This window comes from Phyllostomus discolor, chromosome 6 (genome assembly GCF_004126475.2).
Source record: "Phyllostomus discolor isolate MPI-MPIP mPhyDis1 chromosome 6, mPhyDis1.pri.v3, whole genome shotgun sequence".
In the NCBI taxonomy this organism is placed as follows: Eukaryota; Metazoa; Chordata; class Mammalia; order Chiroptera; family Phyllostomidae; genus Phyllostomus; species Phyllostomus discolor.
Window position 1 is genome coordinate 89,552,289 of NC_040908.2, and position 15,839 is coordinate 89,568,127.

Below are 15,839 nucleotides of genomic sequence, written 5' to 3' on the forward strand. Positions count from 1 at the left end.
CAAAGTATGCAGGACATGCCTATAAACATTCAGCTGGGATTTTTCCAAGCATCATATTCATAGTATTTATCATTTGGGTGATTGTGATGCTCTTTAACATCAAGCACACAGGTCAAAATATTCCTTGGATATTCTTGTAATGGTTTATAATTTAATGGGTTTTCTATCTTCTATCATCTTGATTTTGTGCACTAGATTCTCTCCATATAGTTTTCTGTCTAAAACACATTGTACTGAATTTCTATGCTCAATCTAGGTGAATTATCTTGACAATCATTTGGCATTCTAATAAGGTTTTACAATCTCTATTTTCTTTCCTTGTACTTATCATTCTTTCCAAACATTATTCTGTTTCTTGACCAATGATTCATTTTATCTCTTAGTATTTCTCAATACTAAGAGATACATATTTTTTCAAATGATCCAGAAACTTTATTTTTTAAAAGCAGATAAACACCAAAGCATGGTGTAGTATCCATTCATTCATTCCAAAAAATAATTACTGAAATTTTCAAAACATCAAATGAATAAGCTGAATCATTGGTTCAGCCTGGATATATGGAACAGATTGACAGTGGTCATAGTGAAGGGGAGAGGGGAAACTGGATGAAAGCTTAAGGGCTGTTTAATTACAGAACTGGAATAAGTTTGAACAGGATCAAACATTTAGTGAATTGGTTAATCTACTAACCTGTGAGTGGGGCCTGAGGACAATGACCAGGTTAGTTGCAGACAAGAAAAACCAGTCTGTGTACATATGAGCTGCTGCAACTATAATTACTTACTATTCTTTGGTTTTATTTTTTTGTTTTATTTTCTTTTTCAATTATGAAAAGAATGTAGAAAGATGAAAAAAGTTCAGAAAATGAAAAAGAGAACAAAGTATCCATAATTTTATCATGTTCATAATGATAGCTAACTACTAACATTTTGACAAATTTAATTTTGTTTGTTAGGCATTAATAAAACATTGAGTTTTCTAAAATGTGTGGGTTTTGTATTCTCATTTTTCTTACTTGAATGTTTTCATTAAAATTTCTTTTTAAACTTAATTTTAATGGCTACATAAATTACATTATATGGATGTATGAAAAATTACCCAAGTACATTTTAATTGTATTAGACTAAAAAAAGCATCATGGTGAAGAGGTTTGTATATTAAACAATGTCTGCACTTTGCCTTATGCCCTTGTGAAAGTTTCCTAAGGGATATTATTGCACAAGTTGATATGAATATTTTTTAAAGTTCTTAAAATATGTAGCTAGATTTCTTTTCAGATGGCTTTTTAACAATTTGTGATCACATCAACGAAGACCTTTTATTCTTAACAACTAAAGATCTATTTATAATGTGATTACTTCCATAATGGAGTGTCTTCTGGAGGCTGAAAAAAATTATAATTTAAAAACTTAGAAATATTTTTACCTTCTGTATGAAAAATTGAACCTGCATTAAAACATGGTAACCCTTAGTTCCAGGAGATAATAGTGAGGCCTGTAGGTAGCCTGGATGTTAAGTTGAGAGCTAACAAATCTTTCACTGAGCTCCAAAGTGATTCCACAGCAGAAGATAAGTGAAGATGGGTCAGGGCTTGCTGGAAGGGAGGAAATGGAGAGAGTTGCAGCCAGTGAGACAGCCGGGGAAGTGGAATCACAAAGGGATAAGCCTACACTCCCTGGGAGGGAGAGCTGAAACAGTCATCTGTGTTTACCACCTGAGGACTTCAACCCTACTCAGGCTCAGAGCCAATTTTGTCCAAGCATCTTAAAGGTCTTTTGTTACAAAGAGCACACATTGGTAAACTGTATAATAAGGTATGCAAACTTGAAGCTGCAGAAATGCAAAGAGCATAGTTTACCTGAATAAAGTAAAATTAGGAGGGACTATTCCAACCAAAAGAACAAAGAACAATTTATGCCTGTGTTTATATATTAACCATGACATTATTTATAAAAGAAAGCTCCCTGTTTTAGATATAAGGAAGAGGATGGCTGAATTGATCTGATACTGATGATTTGCAGGATGAAGCAAAAGAAAGACAAGGGAGAGAGAGGTGTGGTGGTGAGAAAGCAGTTAAAACAATGTACCAAGAGGCTGAGGCTAGATTGGGAAGTGAAGCTAGATGAAGAGTGCAGAGGCCAAGGGCAAACCACCCCAAGATATCTCACAATGGCATATTAATTATTTTGAATTAAAGTTACTTAAGGAATTCCCCACGCAAGAAGGAAACCCTGACCTCTCTTTCCCCCTAAAAGCTGGAGATAAATTTTTCACATGATAGGTACCCACCCTGTTCTTGAGGGGTGAAGGTAACCTTATCATAACAGTTAGAAGAATCTAGAGTGGGAAGCTTGTATAAACAAGCTTAGTAACATCTTTACTAATTTGCTACCCAAGCCCAAACTTTATTCAGGTTCCTCACTAACAAATACCCAAACCCTGCTTAGATTCCTTTCTAATGAGCACTGGCTTTCTTTGTTCTGTTGATTTCTCACAACTATTGTCTCTGTCTAAAAAGTGTAAAAAGTTACCTGGTGTGATCATTTCTTTGAGTCTCATTTTATGATTTGGGCATCATATTGTGATTTTCCCATGTACACATATTAAATTGGTTTTTCTCCAGTTAATCTAGTCTTCTGTCAGTTTTATTATGAGTCCAGCCCTAAGAACAAAAGAAGAATAAAAAAGGAGGAATTCTCCCTCTCCCCAACAAGGTTTGCAAATTTGTTTTAAAATGAAGAAGTGAGGAATTAAGAGATCTCTGTGAACTTGATGAAGAGGAGTAGAAGGGAAAGTAAGGTTAGGAAGGTGGAGAGATAGAAACTGGAGCTGGAGAGAGAGACCAAAGTGAAGATTCTGAAAGTGATGACATTTAAGATCCACAAATATTGGAGTTCCTAATAATTCTCAGGCACTGTGTTTGTCATGGGGGATGAAAATATGTACAAATAAGACTCAGTCCCTGTCTTTAGTTGTTCATCAGTCCAAGGTAGAGAAGACAGACAGTCAACTGATATTTAAAACAAAAAGGCAGCCCTGGCTGGTATGGCTTAGTGGATTGGGTTCCAGCCTACAAACCAAAGGGTCACTGGTTTGATTCCCAGTCAGGGCACATACCTGGGTTGTAGGCAAGGTCCCCAGTAGGTGGCGCATGGGAGGCAACCACACATTGATGTTTCTCTCCTCTTTCTTTCTCCGTCCCCCTCTCTCTAAAAATAAATAAAATCTTTAAAAAAAACACCCTAAGAATCCTGAAACACCAATCTGAAAAAACCTATGCACTGCAATGCTCATAGAAGCACAATTTACAATAGTCAAGTGCTAGAAGCAGTCTAAGTGCCCATCTGTAAATGAGTGGATCAAAACACTGTGGTACAGCCCTGGCTAGTGTGGTTCAGTGGACTGAGTGCCAGCCTGCAAACCAAAGGGTCTCTGGTTTGATTCCCAGTCAGGGTACATGCCTGCGTTGTGAGCCAGGTACCCAGCAGGGTGCGTCTGAGAGGTAACTAAACACTGGTGTTTCTCTCTTTCTCTTTCTACTTCCCTTCCCCCTCTATAAAAATAAATAAATAAAATCTTAAAAAAACTGTAGTACACTTAAGTAATCGAATACTATGCAGCAGAAAGAAAGAAGGAGCCCCTACCCTTTTATGACCGCATGTATAGAAGCGGAGAGCATTATGCTAAGTGAAGTAAGCCAGGCAGTAAAAAACAAATACCATATGATCTCACCTATAAGTGGAACCTAATTAACAAAACAAACAAGCAGGCAAAATAGAGCCACATTGAAATTAAGAACAAACTGACAGTAACCACAGGGGATGGAAATAATGGGGGAACATGTACATAGGTCCCATGGACAAAGCCAAAGGGGGTTTAGGATTGAGGGTGGGAAGTGGGAGTGTGTGGGGTGGGGGAAAGTGGTGATGGGAAAATAGAGACAACTGTATTTGAATATTAATAAAAATGATGTAAATAAATAGATAGATAAATCAATAAATGAATGAGACAATGGCTACACTGGTATAAACACAGAACAACATAGGGGTAGGAGCACTTACAGAAGTACAGGAGTAGGAGAAGATAATTGTTCATAGAGAGAAGGGTCAACATAAGATGAATTGTTTCATCAGAATCTTAAATGAAGACTAGAAATCAGACAGAAGGAGCTGCATGAGGGAAGGTCCCACCTTTGAGCAACTCCACGGCACCTCTGTTAACCTCTCTGCTCCCTTGGGACTTCTAGTTATATCTCACGCTCCCTGATATTGTTGCCTCAGACAAATTTTCCCAGCTTTGTCTCTCACATCTACAGGGTCATCTCTTGTTCCCAGTCAAAAGCCCCTTCTCACTTTGATCTTCTCTCTGCTTTCTGCCATTTGGAGTTTCTGTGCCTCCGGTTTCACACACACCTGGACTTCAAACTTTTCTGAGGCCTCAGCTGGGCCAGTGTCTCACATGACCTGAGAAGATCAATCAGACAGCTAATGCATTAGATAAACATCCAACTGCTTAAGCTTAAAGAAGTAGTAAAGACTGGAGGAGAGAGAACTTTATGTTTTAGAACAGTCACTTCAGCTGCAATGTAGAGAACAGATTCAAGGTAAGCAGGGGCAGAAATAGAGACACAGCTAGAAGGTTATTGCAATAAAAACTAGACATGAGATGACAAGGGTATGTACAAGGACAGTGGCTGTAGGAAAATATTTTGGAGATAAAATCAATAGTCTTAAAGATGGATTTGATATGGGATTTGAGAAAAAATTAAGAATGAAGTCATTGTTCCAATTTGAGTGATTGGGCCAAATAATGGTGTCATCAACTATGCTGGGAACATGAAGAAAAAGGTTTATGGATAATGTTCTTAGTTCAGCGTTGGTCACATTGAATCAGAAGTGTTTAAGGACCATCAAGGCCTATATCCACAAGTCAGTGTTTATAACTGTCTAAAGTCAAAGACAGGAAAAATGATTTGGAGACCATCAAAGATTGAATGGGATTGTCAAAGGAGAGCATGAGAAGAGCTGTTCAACAAAGACATCCTTAGGGAAAGTAACAATTAGGAAATATGCATAGGTACTGGTTTTAATCCACAAATTTAAATATGTAAGAAATACATTACAGGATAATATTTTTAGATAATTGACCCTCTTTTTTATTTCTTACACTTCATGCCCATTTCCCAGCATAGGCAAGAACATTCTACATTCATATCTACATGAAAAGCTGACACTTCAGAACATAAAAAATAAGAGTCAAATTCTGAATTTTGAGTTTCCAAAGCAAATAGCCACATCCCAGACAAAAGATCTGGAAGAGGCCAAGAAGAATCAGTCATTTCCCTCATTCCAGGTTCCTAGAATAGTTAGCTGCCCCAGGGGCAGTGGGAGGAGGAGCATAGAGAGATAGGTAAGAGGGGCCCCTGTGCTCCTCCCCCAGCCTGAGGAGGATCACTAACCCCCAGTAAGGCTGCAGAGATCTGAGTCTGAAGAAGCATGGGCTTACTTTCCAAAGAAAAATAGCTGATTTATTTCTAAAACAGAAATTGACTTAACAGCCTTAGATATGAACTCCCTAAAGACATATTTGCCCACTCAACTGCTAACCTCATATGTCATCAAATAGAAAGGTTATTTGGGAGCGAAATTTTAAATATGCTTCTCCAAAACCAATTTTTCCAGAGACTGTATTACAGTGGCTGTAAATATCTCAAAAAATTCACTTTTCTCCCCTGATTATTCATCTTTATTTTGCTCCCTCTTTTTGTTGATATAACTTCAATTTTCTTTATTATGGCTTATTAGGGACAATATCCTTTTTGTGAATAATTATTCTAAACTTTCTTGCTGGAAATAAAACCCTGCATAATGAAAGACCAGGAGTCAGAGAACCACAGCCCTCAGACCAAATCCAGCCCACCCCCATTTTTGTAGGGCTTATGATGTAAGAAAGGATTTTACATTATGTAGTGGTCAAAAAAGTCAAAGAATAATATTTCATGACACATGAAAATTATGTGAAATCCAAGTTGCAATGTCCATAAATAAAGTTTTGGAACACAGTCATGCTTATTTGTTTATGTACTGTCTATAGCTACTTTCACATTACAAGAACAGAGGTGAGTAATTATAACAGGAACCATATGACCCCCAAGCCAAAAATATTCAATATCTGGCCCTTTATAGAGAACTTTTGCTGACTTGGGTCTATAGGTCTCTTTAACTCTTTTGCTTGAAAAAATGTGTTCTGCCTCCAAGACCTTAGGGAGAAAAATTCATATTTAAAAATTACTTTCAAAAGAGGTGTACAAATACAGCAGCTTAGTGGATGACATGATAGAGTATATGCACAATCCTAAAAATTTCTCCAAAAAACTATTAAAACAGATAAATAAATTCAGTAAAGTAGCAGGAAAGAAAATAAATAACCAGAAATCAGTTATTATATACCAATAATGAACTGTCAGAAGGGGAAACTAAGAAAAAAATCCTATTTACAATTACATCAAAAAACTAAAATAAAATAACTAGGAATAAATTTAACCAAGGATGTAAAAGATCTATACTTGGAAAATTATAAGATACTGAAAAAAAACTTGAAGAAGACACAAATAAGTGGAAGCATACAATGTGTTCATGGATAAGAAGAATTAACATCGTTAAAATGTCCATACTACCCAAGGCAATCTATAGATTCAACATAATTCTCATCAAGACACCAATGATATATTTCACAGAACTAGAACAAATATTCCAAAAATGTATGTGAAACCACAAAAGACCCCTAAAAGCCACAGAAAGCTTGAGAAAGAACTAAGTTGGAGGAATCACACTACCTGATAGAAAATTATACTATGAAGTCATCTGGAAATTAATCTGAAGAATCCTGAAACACTAATTAAAAGAAGATAGGTACCTATATGTTCATTGCAATGTTATTTAAAATAGCCAAGTTTTGGAAGCACTTGGAGTGTCCACCAGTAGATAAATGGATAAAATAGTGTATTACACAATGGAATACTACTTAGTCATAAAAAGAAGAAAATGTTACCCTTTGTGACAGCATGGATGGACCTGGAGAACATTATGCTAAGTAAAACAAGCCAGTCAAAGAAAGACAATCACCATATGACTTCATTCATATGTGGAATCTAATGAACAAACTGAACTAACAAGCAAAATAGAGACAGACTAATAGAGAGCAGGCTGACAGCTCCAGGAGTTTAGATGTCAGGGAAGGAATTAAGCAAAAAAGAAAAAAGAGAAAGAACCTAATGGATTCAGACAACAGTGTGGTGATTGCAGGGATGTGGACGGGAGTAGGTGAGGGTAGAAAAGGTTATAGGAGGCATAAATGGTAATGGAAGAAGCACAATTTAAAGAAGAAAAAACAATTTGAGAGGAGTAAAGTACAAATAAAATATGTCAGTGGAAAAAACAGCATTGTACTGGCATAAAAATAGACATATAGATCAAAGGAACAGAATAAAGAACCCAGAAATCAACCCATATTTTTATGATTAATTAATATTTGATGAAGAAAGAACATACAATGGGGGTAAAAATAGTCTAGTCAATCAATGGTGTTGGAAAAATTGGACAGGTACAATAAGAAAATGAAACTACACCACCTTTTTACACCATACACAGATAAAATTAAAATGGATTAAATACTTAAATATGACACTCAAAACAATAAAAATCCTAGAAGAATACACAGTCAATATAATCCCAGACATTCCTATAGTAATATTTTTTCTGATATACCTGCAAGGGAAACCAAAGAAAAAGTAAACAAACGGGACTACTTCAAACTGAAAAGCTTTTGCACAGCAAAGGAAACCATCAACAAAATGAAAAGACAACCCACTGAATGTGAGAATACATTCACCAGTGATACATCTTATAAGGAGTTAATATCCAAAATTAATAAAGAACTAAGAAACTCAGCACCAAAACAAGAATCAATCAAGTTAAAAAATGGGCAAAGAACATGAATAGATATTTCTCCAAAAAGAACATGAAGATGGCCAATAGACATGTGAAAAGATGCTCGACATCACTAATCATCAGAGAAATGCAAATTGAAACCACAATGAGATATTGCCTCAAAGCAGTCAGAATGGCTACCCTCAATGGCTACTCCCAACAAGTGCTGGCAAGGTTGTGGAGAAAAGAGAAACCTCATACTCTGTTGGCAGGAATGCAGACTGGTACAGCCACTGTGGAAAACAGCATGTAGCTACCTCAAAAAATTAAAAATGGAACTGCTTTATGATCCAGCAATACCACTTTTAGGAATATATCCAAAGAAATCCAAAACACTAATTTGAAGAAAAATATGCACCCCCGTGTTCATTGCAGTGTTGTTTATAATAATCAAGATTTGAAAGCAGCCCACAAGTCCATCAGTAAATTAGTGGATAAAACTGCTGTGGTATATTTACACAGTGGAATACTATTCAACTGTAAAAAAAAAGGAAATCTTACCATTTACAACAACATGGATGGACCTGGAGAACATTAGGCAAAGTGAAATAAGCCAGTCAGAGAGAAACAAGTACCATATGATTTCACTCATAAGTGAATTTTGATGAACAAAATAAACTAAGAAACAAAATAGAAACAGATTAATAGAGAACAGACTGACAGCTGTCAGAGGAAAGGGGGTTGGGTGGCTGGGTGAAAAAGATCAAGGGATTAAGCAAAAAACAAAACAAAACAAAACAAAAAAACACCTCATAGCCAGCACCAACATTCTGGTGATTTCTAGAGGGAAATGAGGGTGGAGGAGGTAGAAAAGAGTAAAGGGGGTATAAATTACTTGACGTGGTGAGCACACAATGCAGTATACAGATAATGTATTATAGAATTGCACACCTGAAATGTAGATAATTTTATTAACCAATGTCACCTCAATAAATTCAATAGATACAAATTTAGAAATTTAATTGTTTTCTGACTTTGATAAGATTAATTTTTGTATTTTATCCTTCTACAGTAACAGAGGTAAAAAAGAATCCCAAGATTCTAAGATTAAGATAGACATTAAGAGTAGGAATCTAATAACTGAGATGGTGAATTATTCATAATTATTCATTTATTTTCCCTTTCCACTTCAGTGTAACAGAAAGTTGAATAGCTCTTAACTAAAATCAATTATTTGATTTATCTGTGTTCTCCATAGTTTTTATTTACATAATTGAAATGAGGAGATGTAGGGTAAATGGAGGCAGTCTGACTTCCTCACCCAGATGTCTGGGCAACTAAGGAAGCAGTTTCCCATAACCTTGAGAATGGGCCTGATAAGCAGTGTCCTCATAACTTTGAAACTGGGTTCATAAACTGTTCCCATAGCCTTGAGTGGGCTCACATGCTCAGTATGAAGCTCTGTTGTATAATTTGTTGGCTCCCTGCCAGATTTTTCTTTATTCTAGCATTTAAGAAGGTTGGGGCTCCCTGCTGGGTGCCATGCAGGAGAAAGAAAGGAGGGACAGGTGCCACAGAAGGGGACAGGTGACATGCAGAGACATACGGGGGACACACAGCTTGCATCATGCTTGGATCACCCACACTTGAATAAAGGCGTGTCAGACATTCCAGCACCTCTGTGAATATTGTTCTGTCTGCCCGAATCTAGCATGGACTTGCCAGACCTTGACAGGTTGCAACACAGGAGAATACAAAAGGTTTCAAGATGTAATTTGTAATACTTGCTCTTATAAGTTTCAGTCATTTTGGGAGTAAAGACATGCACATATAAACTTCCAGCCAACATGGAGGCATAGGTCGATATACTGTGTCTCCTTGCACAACCAAAAGAAGGACAACAACAAATTTAAAAACAAAAGAACAACCAGAACTGCCAGAAAATCAAATTGTATAGAAATCTGACAACCAAGGAATTAAAGAAGAAACATTCATCCACTGGTAGGAGGGGCAGAGACGGGCAGCCGGGGCAGAGAGGACATGTGACAAGGCAAGGACTGCACAGGCAAGGTAGCAGCTGGCGGTCCCACATTTGCCTGTGGATAAACCAAGAGGAAGAACTGGGGAGTGACACAGACTGTGCAACCCAGGGTTCCACTGTGGGGAAATAAAACCTCAAAACCTCTGGCTGAAAAAACCTGTGGAGGTTGAGGTGGCAGAATAAATTCCCAGCCTCACAGGAGAGTTTGTTGGAGAGACCCACAGGGTCCTAGAACATACACAAACCCAACCACCCAGGAATTAGCACCAGAAAGGCCCAATTTGCTTGTGGGTAGCAGGGAAATAACTGAAAGCCCACCAAAAGTGAAGCAAGTGGCATTATTCCCTCTCTGATCCCTCCCCCACATATAGCACCACAATGCAGTGACGTGGGTTGCCCTACCCTGGTGCATACCTAAGGCACCACCCCTTACTATATAACAGCTATGCTGAGACAAACAAATATGGCCCAAATGAGAGACCAGATGGAAGCTCCAGAAAAAGAACTAAGTGCTGAGGAGATAGCCAACCTGTCAGATGCAGAGTTCAAAACACTGGTAAATCAGGATGCTCACAGAAATGGTAGAGTATGGTCACAAAATAGAGGAAGAAATGAAGGCTATGCAAAGTGAAATAAAGAAAAATATACAAAGAACCAACAGTGAAGGGAAGGAAACTTGGAATCAAATCAAAGATTTGGAGTAGAAGGAAGAAATAAACATTCAACCAGAACAGAATGAAGAAACAAGAATTCAAAAAAAAGAAATGAGGAGAGGCTTAGGAACCTCCAGGACAACTTTAAATGTTCCAACATCTGAATCATAGGGGTACCAAAAGGAGAAGAGGAAGAACAAGAAATTGAAAACTTATTTGAAAAAATAATAAAGGAGAACTTCCCAATCTGAAAAAGGAAATAGACTTCGAGAAAGTCCAGGAAGCTCAGAGAATACCAAAGAAGTTGGACCCAAGGAAGGACACACTAAGGCACATTATAATTACATCACCCAAGATTAAAGATAAGAAGAGAATCTTAAAAGCAGCAAGAGAAAAGGAGATAGTTATCTACAAAGGAGTTCCCATAAGACTAACAGCTGATTTCTCAAAAAAAATCTTGCAGGCAAGAAGGGCCTGGTAAGAAGTATTCAAAGTCACGAAAACCCACATCCAAGTTTTCTCTATCCAGCACAGCTATCATTTATGGTGGAAGGGCAGATAACGTGCTTCCCAGATCAGGTCAAGTTAAAGGAGTTCATCATCACCAAGCCTGTATTATATGAAATGTTAAAGGGACTTATCTACAAAAAAGAAGATAAAAAATATGAACAGTAAAATGACAACAAACACTACTCTCAACAACTGAACCTAACAAAACAAAACAAAAACAAACTAAGCAAACGACTAGAACAGGAACAGAATCAGAGAAATGGGGATCACATGGAGGGTTATCAGTAGGAAGGGAGACGGGGGATAATGGGGAAAAAGATACAGGGAATAAGAAGCATAAATGGTAAGTACAAAATAGGGAGAGGTTAAGAATAGTATAGGAAATGGAGAAGGTGAACTTAATGTACGACCCATTGACATGAACTAAGAGGGTTGGAATTCTGATGGGAGGAGGGGTGCAGAGCGACAAGGAGTAAAGGGGAGAAAAAATGGGACAACTGTAATAGCATAATCAATAAAATATACTTTAAAAAGGCATACAGACATAGAAATAAAGCTTACAATATATGATATTATATATTTCCATTTTTACCCTCACCCGAGGACTTTATTTTTCCTTTGCTTCTAGAGAAAAAGGGAGGGAGAGAGAGAAACATTGATGTAAGAGAAGCATCAATTGGGTTCCTCCCATGCACCTGGACAAGGGACTGAAGATTGAACCTGAGACCTAGGTATATGCCCTGATTGGGAATCAAACCCAAAACGCTTGAGCTATGGAATAACGCTCCAACCAACTGAGCCACATCTGCCAAGGCATGATATTATGTATTTGAAATAGATCACACAGCAACAAATTCTTGACTGACTATGACCATTTTCAGCTTTGAGATAATTTTACTAAAAATTTAGGATTTATATTCCTCTTTCTTGGGGGAGGTCAGTCTTTTTGGTATAGTTAGCCCTTCAATTGATTTGATGAGGCCTGTCTGTATTATACTGCACTTTGCTTTATTCAAAGTCCACAGATTTAAATGTTAATCTTACCCAAAAACATCCTTACAGAAACGTCCAGACCAATGTTTGATTAACAGCTGGACACTGGCAGAACCAAGTTGACAGGTAGAATTAACTATTATATTGTACTTGCCTCAGGACCTTTGCACTGGTTGTTTTGCCTGGAGTGCTCTTCCATAGCTGTGCAACCTATTCTGACCTCAGAATTTGAAACAGCAACATGTCCTCCAATTCCACTCTTGAGCCCCTTTAGACTGCTCCAACTTTCCCATTGTGTTTATTACATTCACACTTTGCAGCATACCATATAATGTTCTGTTTATTGTTTATTTTTGAGTGGACCCCTTATTCCAACTAGAATGTAAACTCTGTGAGAGTAGGGATATTAGCCTGTTTCACTACTGAAAGTGGTACTTGGAACATGGTAGATACTCAATAAATATTTGTTGAATGAATGAAAATTAAGTTTTTTAAATAAAGGCTCTAAATTATTTATGAATTTTATTATTTCTTTACTTTGCACTGAACTTTCAAAGTTACTATCTCTCTTGTACCATCTTCCTCCCAGGAACACACCCATGCCTTTCACTTTCCCCTCTTCTTCACCCACAAGCAGGCATCACATAAACTCTAAGACACCCCACCAGACTTGCAAGCAGGGGAGCAATGGGCAGTGGCAGCTCATCCTGGGCTAATCCCCTGAAACTGTCCAAGGCCCCCTTTCCTCTGACTTCCCAATGAACTGACACCAGCCCTGTCTAGGCTCTCCTGTTGCTTCTTCTATCCTAAGCCCTTCCTTGTTTCACTGTCCAGATTTACTAAAAACATTGTTAAAATTAAAAAAAAGAAACTCAAACCCCCACAGTTACTAGCTCTCACTATGAAAAAAAACTCACCTGAAGTTCAATGATTTCTTGAACTTTTCTTGTTTATTTTCTTCTACTGAATTCATAAAATTAAGTTTTATGCCTTTCATTGGAGAAGTAACATATAGTCTGATAAACACCACCTTTTAACCAAGTGACGGGGTTAATGGCACAAGTATAATAAGTAATTTCGATATCCTGTAACTTGACATGATACAGTAAGAAGAATCCTTCACTACTGTGCTATTTTCTCCTAAAATTCATATTTCCTGTTCTAATTGTGAGGAAACATCAGACAAATTCAAACTGAGTGATATTCTACAAATATCTTACCAGTACTTTTCAAAAGTATCAAAGACATGAAAAAAAAAGAAAGATTAAGAACTGTCAATGAAAGACTATGGAGACATGGAGACTGAATGCACTGTGGGACCCTGGACATCAATGGAAAAACTGAAAAAGTCAGTAGTTTAATTAATATTGTTACACAAGCATTAATTTCTTACTTTTAATAAATATACCATGGTAATGTAAAATGTTAATTTAGGGAAACCTGGGTAAAAAGAATACACAGAAACTTTGGACTATCTTTGCAACTTTTCTATTAATCTAAAAGTATGTTTTCTAAAATGCTTAAAAAGTAATGTGAACATCATGATCATATTCTTACAAAATTATGCTTATCTAATCCCCTATACTTTAATTCATTCCTCTATTTGTATACAGAGGTGGAAAGATACTTAACATAATCGTAACCCAATGTTAACACTATTTATTATTAGATGTTGGGATTTTTAGTTCATTGCTTTTTCTTTGTGCTTTATTACTTAACATTTAAAATTATTTTCTATCAATAGTAATAGAAACAATTAGCATGTATTGAGCACTTATTATGAGGTACTACTTCTGGGATTTGAATTTCATACTTCATTCTCTTTTTTTTAGATTTTAATCTATTTAATGAAAGACATTTAAGAGCACGTAGCTATACTAAAAAGTGAGTAGGTCATACCTTATTCTTTTTTAAAATTATTTTTTCAATTTTATTTTGTATCAGTTTGGGTGTACAGCTTAGTGGTTAGACAGTCATACACTTTGTTTTTAATCCTCACCCAAGGACATGTTTATTGATTTTAAGAGAGAGGGGAAGGGAGGGAGAGAGAGGAAGAGAAACATCAATGTGAGAGAGAAACATTGATCAATTGCCTCTCATCACATCCCTACTGGGGACCAAACCCTCAATTGAGACGTGTGTCCTGGCTGGGAATTGCACCCGCAGCTCTTCGGTCCGTGAGATGACACTCTAACCAAATGAGCCACACCAGCCAAGATGACAATCATATATTTGACACTGTGTTCCACACTATTTCCAGTACCCCAGCTGTCACCATATGTAGTATTTGCAATACTATTGACTATATTTCCTATGCTTTATTTACTTCCCCATGACAATTTTGTGACTACCAATTTGTGCTTCCTAGTCCTTTGACCTCTTTCACCCAATCCCCCAGTCCTTCATCCCCTCTGGCAACCACCAGTTCTCTCTCTGTATCTATGAGTCTGTTTTAATTTTGTTTATTTTGTTCTTCAGATTCCACATATAAGTCAAATCATATAGCATTTGTCTTTCTCTGACTTATTTCACTAAGCATAATACCCCCTTGGTACATCCATGCTGTTGCAAATGGTAAGATTTCAACTTTTATGGCCCAGTAATATTCCTATGTACCAAGCTTTTTTTTTTCCTATTAATTTATTCATGGCACTTGGTCTGCTTCCATAGCTTGGCTATTGTAAATAATACTGCAATGAACATAAGGGTGCATATATTCTTTTGAATTAGTGTTTTGGGTTTCAATCTATTTTTAATTTTTTGAGGGAACTTCATACTGTTCCCCATATTACTGCCCCAATCTGTATTCCCACCAACAGTGCACGAAATTCCATTTTTTCCACATCCTCACCAGCACTTATTGTTTGTTAATTTACTGATGATAACCCTTCCTACAGATGGAGGTGATACAACATTGTGATTTTAACTTGCATCTCTCTGATGGCTAGTGATGTTGAGCATTTTTTCATCAGCCTGTGGGCTATCCATATGTCTTTCTTGGAGAAGTGTCTATTCAGTTCCTTTGCCCATTTTTAATTAGGTTATCTTCCTGGTGTTGAGTCATATAAGTTCTTTATATGTTTTGCAAATTATACCCTTTTCCAATGTATCATTGGCAAATATGTTCCCCTATACAGGCAGTTCCCTTCGATTTTGATGATGGTTTCGTTAGCCGTACAGAATCTTTTTTAAAAAAAAAACAATTTTATTGATCTATTTTTTAGAGAGGGGGAAGGGAGGGAGAAAGAGAGATAAATATCAAGGTGCAAGAGATACATTGATTGGTTTTGTCTCACGCACCCCCATCTGGAGAACTGGCCCTCAACCCAGGCTTGTGCCCTAACTGGGAATCAAACCAGGGACCTTTTGGTTCACAGGCCAGTGTTCAATCCACTGAGCCACACCTGCCAGCACAGAAGATTTTTAATTTGATGTAGTCCCATCTGTTTATTTCTTCCTTTGTTTTCCTTGCCCCAGAAGACATATCAGCAAAAACATTGCTATGATACATATCTCAAATTTTACTGCCTATATTTTCTCCTAGGATATTTATGTTATTGTGACATATTTATGTCTTTAATCCATTTTGAGTTTATTCTGGTGTATGGTGTAAGTTGGTGGTTCGATTTCTTTTTTTTTCATGTACCAGTCCAGTTTTTCTAATACCATGTAATTAAGAGACTGTCTTTGCTCCATTGTATGCTCTTGCCTCC